Source organism: Vipera berus (assembly GCF_964194415.1).
Source record: "Vipera berus genome assembly, chromosome: W".
Lineage (NCBI taxonomy): Eukaryota > Metazoa > Chordata > Lepidosauria > Squamata > Viperidae > Vipera > Vipera berus.
In genome coordinates this window covers 60,563,682-60,573,231 of record NC_138210.1, presented here as the reverse complement: position 1 = coordinate 60,573,231, position 9,550 = coordinate 60,563,682, and the positions used below count along the sequence as shown (strand labels likewise).

General features: G+C 42.7%; 1 protein-coding gene across 3 annotated transcripts in view; it reads left to right on the top strand.

The window, feature by feature from the left end:
• Positions 1-9,238: 9,238 nt before the first annotated feature.
• The window catches only part of LOC308676520 (DNA ligase 1-like), a 33,185-nt gene continuing 32,873 nt past the window's right edge, over positions 9,239-9,550 (top strand). For all 3 annotated transcript variants that reach the window (XM_081342360.1, XM_081342359.1, XM_081342361.1), the window contains exon 1: positions 9,239-9,290. The gene's annotated coding sequence lies outside the window, so the exon portion shown is untranslated. The remainder of the gene's footprint in view (positions 9,291-9,550) is intronic.

Here is a 9,550-nt window from a genome sequence, read left to right as displayed (position 1 = left end):
TGGAGACCTTCTGTTTCATCTGCAACTGCAGCAAGAGATGGGCCAAGCTTAGGCCATCCAACATCATCCTGACTGACTTCCAAAACTCCTGAGTTGCCGTCAAAGGCGAGGCCACCTTGGCCGTCAAGTTCAAGGGGTTTTCAGGGGCCCTGGATGTGATTGTGGTGGAGGGCCAGAGAACGAGCTTAATAGGGCTTGATTGTTTGACGCTCTGGGCATCCAAGTCACCGGAATCCACCGGACACAAGCAGTGAACTTGGCGTCAGTATGCGAGGAGTTCGCGGACATTTTTGATACAAGCCTGGGAGTGTACAAGGGCCGTCTGATAGCCTTTAAACTTTATCCTGCCGTAATGCCTATTAGGATCAAACTTAATAGAGTGCCATTTGCGCTTAAACATAAAATTGATGCAGAGCTAGACAAGCTAGTGAGTCGGGATACTACAGCCCGTAGATGGAGGTGAATGGGAAACCCCAATTGTCACGCCACTTAAGGCCAATGGGGAGGTCAGGATTTGCACTGATTACAAGTGCACCATAAATAGGGCATTTAAGCAGCACGCGTCCCTGGTGCCAGTCGTTAGCTACATTTTGGCATCGCTGCAAGGGGGGACCATGTTCACTAAATTAGATTTGGCACATGCCTATCAGCAGTTACCTGTCGAGGAGGCCACAGCGGCTGCACAAACCATTGTAACACACAGGGAGGCTTTTAAAGTCAAACGCCTCCAACTCGGGGTTAGCATAGCTCCTGGGATTTTTCAAGGAATTATGGAGCGTACGCTCAAGGGCATTCCAGGGGTTTGCCCCTATTTCGACGATGTACTCATCGCCGGGGAGTCCACTGAGGTGCTTGCAAGGAGGCTCAAAGCCGTCCTCCAACAGTTCCACGAAGCAGGCCTTAAACTAAAAAGAAATAAATGTAACATTGGGGTTCCTTCTACTGAGGTCCTGGGATTCCATATTGATGCTGAAGGCATCCATCCTTCCAATTCCAAGCTGAAGGCCATTCAGCTGGTGCCTAGCCCCAGGTCCAAAGGAGAGCTTCAGGCATTCCTTAATTTTTACCATGTGTTCCTTCCTAACAAGGCCGCAGTGGCAGAGCCATTACACCGGCTCTTAGACAAAAACACCCCATGGAAGTGGACCAAGGTTCACGAAAACAGTTTTAAGGCAGTAAAATTACTTTGTTGTTGTTGTTAGTTGCGAAGTCGTGTCCGACCCATCGCGACCCTATGGACAATGTTCCTCCAGGCTTTCCTGTCCTCTACCAACTTCTGGAGTCCATTTAAGCTCACGCCTACTGCTTCAGTGACTCCATCCAGCCACCTCATTCTCTGTCGTCCCCTTCTTCTCTTGCCCTCAATCTTTCCCATCATTAGGCTCTTCTCCAGTGAGTCCTTCCTTCTCATAAGGTGGCCAAAGTATTTGAGTTTTAGCTTCAGGATCTGGCCTTCTAAAGAGCAGTCAGGGTTGATCTCCTCTAGCACTGACCGGTTTGATCGCCTTGCAGTCCAAGGGACTCGCAGAAGTCTTCTCCAACACCATAGTTCAAAGGCCTCAATTCTTTGGCGCTCAGCCTTTTTTATGGTCCAACTTTCACTGCCATACATTGCAACTGGGAAGACCATAGCCTTGACTATACGCACTTTTGTTGACAGGGTGATGTCTCTGCTTTTTAGTGTGCTGTCTAGATTTGCCATGGCTTTCCTCCTGAGGAGCAAGCGTCTTTTAATTTCTTGGCTACAGTCCCCATCTGCAGTGATCTTGGAGCCCAGGAAAATAAAATCTGTCACTACCTCCATTTCTTCCCCATCTATTTGCCAGGAATTGAGAGGGCCGGATGCCATGATCTTGGTTTTCTTAATGTTTAGTTTCAACCCAACTTTTGCACTCTCCTTCTTCACTCGCAACAAGAGACTCTTCAGTTCCTCTTCACTTTCTGCCATTAGAGTGGTATCATCTGCATATCTTAGGTTGTTGATATTTCTTCCAGCAATCTTTATTCCAACTTTTGATTCATCTAGCCCTGTCTTTCTCATGATGTGCTCTGCATATAAGTTAAATAGGCAAGGTGACAGTATACAGCCTTGCCAGACTCCTTTCCCAATTTTGAACCAATCAGTGGTTCCATGTCCAGTTCTCACTGTTGCTTCTTGGCCCGCATATAGGTTTCTCAAGAGACAAATAAGATGGTCTGGTACACCCATCTCTTTAAGGACTTGCCACAGTTTGTTATGATCCACACAATCAAAGGCTTTAGCATAGTCAATGAGGCAGAAGTAGATGTTTTTCTGGAACTCTCTAGCTTTCTCCATGATCCAGCGTATGTTGGCAATTTGATCTCTAGTTCCTCTGCCTCTTCGAAATCCTGCCTGTACTTCTGGTAGTTCTCGATCCACATACTGCTGAAGTCTAGCTTGTAGGATTTTAAGCATAACTTTACTAGCATGAGAAATGAGTGCAATGGTGCGATAGTTTGAACATTCTTTGGCACTGCCTTTCTTTGGAATTGGAATGTAAACTGATCTTTTCCAATACTGTGGCCACTGCTGAGTTTTCCAAATTTGCTGGCAAATTGAGTGTAGCACTTTTACCGCATCGTCTTTTAAGATTTTGAATAGCTCAGCTGGAATACTGTCACCTCCACTAGCTTTGTTGTTGCTCAGCTTTTCTAAGGCCCACTTCACTTCACATTCTAGGATGTCTGGCTCGAGGTCAGTGACCACCACCTCATTGTGATTATCAGGGACATTAAGCTCATTCTTGTATAGTTCTTCTGTGTAATTTTGCCATCTCTTCTTAATCTCTTCTGCCTCTGTTAGGTCCCTGCCATTTTGGTCCTTTATCATGCCCATTTTTGCATTGAACGTTCCCTTCATCTCTCCAATTTTCTTGAAAAGATCTCTGGTCCTCCCTATTCTATTGTTTTCTTCTATTTCTTTGCACTGTTCATTTAAGAAGGCATTCTTATCTCTTCTAGCTATTCTCTGGAATTCTGCATTCAATTGGGCGTATCTTTCTTTTTCTCCCTTGCCTTTCGCTTCCCTCCTTTCCTCAGCTATTTGCAAAGCTTCCTCAGACAGCCATTTTGCTTTCTTGCATTTCTTTTTCTTTGGGATGGTTTTGGTTGCTACCTCTTGTACAATGTTGCGAACCTCTGTCCATAGTTCTTCAGGCACCCTGTCTATCAGATCTAATTCCTTAAATCTATTTGTCACCTCTACTGTATATTCAACAGGGATATGATTTAATTCATACCTGACTGGCCTAGCGCTTTTCCCTACTTTCTTCAGTTTAAGCCTAAACTTTGCAACTAGAAGCTCATGGTCTGAGCCACAGTCAGCTCCTGGTCTTGTTTTTACTGACTGTATAGAGCTTCTCCATCTTTGGCTGCAGAGCATATAGTCAATCTGATTTCTGTGTTGACCGTCTGGTGATGTCCATGTGTAGAGACGTCTCTTGGGTTGTTGGAAAAGAGTGTTTGCTATGACCATCGTATTCTCTTGACAAAATTCTATCAGCCTGTGCCCTGCTTCATTTTGTACTCCAAGGCCAAACTTGCCTGTTATTCCGGTTATCTTTTGGCTTCCTACTTTAGCATTCCAATCCCCCATGATGATAAGGACATCGTTTTTGGTGTTAGTTATATAAGGTGCTGTAGGGCTTCATAGAACTGGTCAATTTCATCCTCTTCAGGTTGGGGCATAGACTTGGACTACTGTGATATTGAATGGTTTGCCTTGGATTCAAACTGAGATCATTCTGTCATTTTGAGGATTGTATCCCAGTATTGCTTTTCCTACTCTTTTATTGACTATGAAGGCTACTCCTATCAGGTATCAGACTCCTACCAAGTTCTAACAGAACTTATTGCAACCTGAATAATCTGAGTACATATTAGACTCAGTGAGGGATGGGGGTCGAAAGTGGCAACCATCTGCTTTTAAATATTTGTTCCCAGTTTGACACAAGATCAAACTACTGCTGCTGATCCCATGAAATGACTGGAAATGTCCCAGTCCTAGTAGATTTGGAGGTTTATTTTGGACCTGACAATAGGTGTGATTAGTATACAGAAGTATGCATAACTGCAGTAAAAGATAAGTTTTTCTTCACAACCCTACAAGATAGATTGGGCTGAGAGAACACAATTAACTCAAAGCTAGATTAAGGGGAACTAGCATCTGGGTTTCTTTGCTTATAGATCAATACCATAACTACTATAACATAATGGTTCTGGGTTTGGCTATCTTGAGCCTGTGAAGGTGACAGCATTGTTGAGCATGTGCAAACTGTAAAGACTTGCTCCATATTTGACACATGCTCACAGATGTGCTTGCATGTTGGCCTGCTTAGAACTACTATGTCCTTCAAGTATATTCCTAATTTTCAAAGCTTGCTTTGCACACAATAGTAACAAATTCTTATGCTGCAAGAGTGTAGATGCAGTTCCACTATACAGGGAATTGCATCTTTGTCTCACCAATACTCTGAGATGTCAAACTTCCTGATTCAGAGCCCTTTACACATGCCTAGAGATACTTTTTCACGTGTCACCTCTTAACACTGCAAAAACCTTCTGGATAACACCTTTCAGTTATCGTCTCCTTTCAGCATCCCTCAGATTAATTTTTCGACTTTGGCCGTGCGACGTCATTCTAAATCGATTGTTCTGAGGGAAGCTCCAGCAGGGGGGGGCGCGCGGCTCGCCTCTTCGCTCGGCCGGAATCAGCAAGAAAAGAGCCACACAGGTTTATTCCCCCGAGCTCGTGCCTGTTTTCAGCTGCAACTTTGATAGGCAAAGATCCAAGACACCTGGAAGGGGTTGGAGGACAGCCCGGCAACAGGAATACAGTCTTTGGATTAAAGACAGCGGAGGGCGCTCTGCAGCTGGAACGGCTGGGGCTGGGATCCAGGGTTCGGAGCTCTGATTGGTCGAGCTTAGAAAAACATGCCTGTCTGAATACATTTCCTTTCTAGTAGGTGCCTCACCCACGCCCCACCATAATTTGTGTAAATATTGATTTACTGCGTTATGTATTAAATGCACACGTTTGTATTTCAAAGTGGGTTTCATATGCAGAGACAGGTAAATAATATATAAAAATCATAGGTCTGAGAGAGAACCCAGATTTCTTCGGGCTAGTAGCATCCATGTAGAAGGAATTTGTTTTCAGTGTTGAGAGGTTCCTGGGCTGAATTTAAGGGAACCCAGGTGACAGGGACTTTTGTACTGAATTTCATGTTTGCAAATGTGCATACTTAACTGGAGATAGAACAATGTTATTCTTTCACATGAACATTTTCAAAAGTTAGACTTGACAGCTGTAGTGCATCTCCAGCATTAGATTTATATGAAAATTCCAGTAAACTGAAGCATAATTTTTGCTTCTAACAAACAAAGGGACTGTTCTTATTGATGGTTTTTAAATTTCCTTCATCTTTATATGCAGTACATATTAAAATATATCCATATTTATTATATTATTCTTTTTCTTTTTGGGGATTCCTTTTAGGATAAGCAAAGTATATTAGTTCATAGAAAGGCTTGCCTTCAGCAAGAATGGTATGTTGTCCCTGAATGATTGCTAGTAGATACTAATTTTGTAATGCTGAGGCATCATTTCCAAATGTATTTGATATACATTTTTTTCACCTTATATAAGAACCATCTGATTTCTAGCAACTAGTTAAAAATAACTTAAAAGCAAACTGGGGGGGGATCACTTTGCAAGAAATGTAAAAATGTACAACTTATGAAAAGGAACTCAGATGTCTCATTTAATCTCCCCTCTTTAAATCTGTAATATATTGCTATATTTAATTCTGAACATATAACACACAAGCTATGATGTTGTAGGGCAGGGGTGTCAATCTGCTGGCCCACGGGCCAGATGCATCATAGTGAAACCACGCCCACCCCTTTGCCAGCAATGTTGTGACACATGTGACGTTGGGAGTTTGACACCCCTATAATGTAGGGCATAACTCAGAAGAATGAAGAAGAGAAGAATCCAAACCAGCAGGGGTAGCTTATACCAAATGGATGGAAATCAAGAAAATTTGTAAGTGCAAAAAACTGAAAAACTTCCCTCTCCTTAAGATTATTAGATGCATTATCTAAAATGACTTAATACATTGTACAAAATCATCCTTAATTGAATTTACAGATTTGGTACTTAATGATAAAATATCATAATGAGGTAAAACAAGAAATGTTTATTTTCTTCAAACATAGCTGTTTATGTCATAATCAGAAGTAGTATACAGTTGCAAGAAAAAGTATGTGAACCCTTTGGGATTACGTGGAGTTTTGCATGAATTGGCCATAAAATACGCTCTAAACATCCTGTAAGTCACAACAATAGAAAAACACAGTCTGCTTAAAATAATACTACACAAACATTAGCTGTTGTCATGTTTTAATTGAACATAGGATGGAAACATTCACAGTGCAGGATGGAAAAAGTATGTGAACCCCTAGCCTAATGACTTCTCCAAGAGCTAATTGGAGCCAGGAGTGAGCCAACCTTGACTCCAACCAGTGTGATGATATTGGATGTGTTGCTGACAGCTGTCCTGCCCTTTAAAAATGCACACCTGTTTTGGGTTTACTGGTCTCAAGAAGCACTGTCTGATGTGAACCATGCCTCGCAGAAAAGAGCTCTCAGAAGACCTACGATCAAGAATTGTTGACTTGCATGAAGCTGGAAAGGGTTACAAAAGTATCTCCAAAAGCCTTGATGTTCATGTGTCCACGGTAAGACAGACTGTCTACAAATGGAGAAAGTTTAGCACTGTTGCTACTCTCCCTAGGCGTGGTCGTCCTGTAAAAATGACTGCAAGAGCACAGCGCATAATGCTTAATGAGGTAAAGAAGAATCCTAGAGTGTCAGCTAAAGACCTACAGAAATCTCTGGCATATGCTAACATTTTTGTTGACACATCTACAATAAGGAAAACATTAAACAAGAATGGAGTACATGGGAGGACACCACGGAGGAAGCCATTGCTGTCCAAAAAAAATATTGCAGCACGTTTGAAGTTTGCAAAAGAGCAGTTGGATGTTCCACAGCACTACTGTCAAAATATACTGTGGACAGATGAAACCAAAATTGAGTTGTTTGGGAAAAACACACAACACTATGTGTGGAGAAAAAAAGGCACAGCACACCAACATCAAAACCTCATCCCCACTGTAAAACATGGCGGAGGGAGCATCATGGTTTGGGGCTGCTTTGCTGCCTTGGGGCCTGGACGGATTGTTGTCATTGATGGGAAAATGAATTCCAGATTTTATCAGGACATTTTGCAGGAAAACGTACAACCATCTGTCCGCCAACTGAAGCTCCGCAGAGGATGGGTGATGCAACAGGACAATGACCCAAAGCATACAAGTAATTCAACAAAACAATGGCTTCAACAGAACAGAGTACGCCTTCTGGAGTGGCCCAGTCAGAGTCCTGACCTCAACCCGATTGAAATGCTGTGGCATGACCTTAAGAGAGCGATTCACACCAGACATCCCAAGAATATTGCTACACTGAAACAGTTTTGTGAAGAGGAGTGGTCCAAAATTACTCCAGATCGTTGTGCAGGTCTGATCTGCAACTACAGGAAACGTTTGGTTGAGGTTATTGCTGCCAAAGGAGGGTCAACCAGTTATTAAGTCCAAAGGTTCACATACTTTTTCCACCCTGCACTGTGAATGTTTCCATCTTATGTTCAATTAAAACATGACAACAGCTAATGTTTGTGTAGTATTATTTTAAGCAGACTGTTTTTCTATTGTTGTGACTTACATGACATTTAGAGTGCATTTTATGGCCAATTCATGCAAAACTCCACGTAATCCCAAAGGGTTCACATACTTTTTCTTGCAACTGTACGTAAGATCTTTAAACTGGAAACAAACTCATGTGCTTACATTTATATTGAATGGGAAGAATGGGAGGATTTCCATACAGACTTTTCCATGTACACTTTCATTTACTACTGCTACAACTTCTTTAGATTAGATAACCTTTATTGTCATTTTTTTACTGTGGGCACAACGGCACATATTAAAAATGAAATTTAGTTGCTTGCTCTCAAAGTGTACACATACATAACACACATTAAGCATAGTATATACAACATATGTATAGACCTACGCCCTTACATATAAGTAACATAAATATTAATCACTGTCCATCTTGAATACATAATGGAAGGAGGAAATCACCCCAAACTTTCCCCCAAAAAACATAGCAAAACCTCTCTCTTCTTTCTGGCTCTTGGGGATCAGGTGCCAACCTCAGGGCCTTTCAGGTTGACTTTTGATTTAAAGGGCCAATTTCTCTCCTCTAGTAGATAAATGAGTACCACTTCAATAGGAAAAACCTAGCTGGCTTTGTGTGTGTGCAGAGCGGAAGCCGGCACTAGCCCTGGCCAGACACAAAGCAACACGAGGCGAGACCAGCGGAGGAGCCTGGAAGAGACAAGAACCCCAGCACCGCTAGTCATTTGTTGCAAGCTAGTTGGCTTCAGAGATGCACCAAGGATAGGCACACAAGTGCCTAACATACTGAAATAGCAATTTAGGCTGACAGGATTGCATTGTGTTTAGCATTTGTAGATTTCCCTGACATTGTGTGCCATTTGCTAAATAAACAAATCACCACTGTGCAGCAGTATTGAAATGAGATGAGAAAGGGCAAAGGTTTGTGAACTTCCAAGGCTGAGAGCCAAACACTTTTATTAGGTCATCCCACAGGTGCTTTTTCAGGAAGCAACTGGACTTTGTTTTTCTTTGGAGACGTTTCGTTTCTCATCCAATAAGCTTCTTCAGCTCCGAAGAAGCTTCTTGGATGAGAAGTGAAACGTCTTCAAAGTCCAGTTGCTCCTAAAAAAACTACCTTTGGGACAACCATAACCTGGATGAATGAGAATCTTTATAGATACTTCTATCAGGCTTTCCAACCCCAGTTCTTTCCCCTCTCTCGTCTTCCTCCCAAACATGACCTTCGTTTTCTGAATGCAATCTCAGTAATCTTCCAAGTTCTTTCTGGTAACAGAAATGAGCGAGACTTTTTCAAGCAGGACATCATTTCCCAGCAGGCTTGGGGAAGTTTACGAAAGAAAACGAGGGACATTTTATGGAGTTTATAAGGCGTCGAGGACCTATGACGTCAGGATCCGCTCGCTGGTGTATGTTTTTTTCCGCCGATAGATAGCTTGCTTTTTCGCGCGAAAAAGAAAATGGGCGGGATGTTGCTAGGTGAGGGAGAGACATTGAAGCTGAGACAGGTAATTCTTTTTCGCTTTGCGCGCGCGCGCGCTTACCCCCGCTGCGGGGCTGCCGAGGGAGCTTTCGTGCGACGGGGGGGGGGGATATTTTTGGCGGGAATAATTTGTGCGTCCAGGATAGAACGGGGTGTGAGAGATTCCTCTCTGTAAATCGCAGAGAAGGAAATGGTGGGAAAGCTCCCCTTATTAACTGTTCTTGTGGATAGCACTTCCTCCCTACGCACCAAAGATACACACCTACCTCTTTTTTTCCTCTAAAT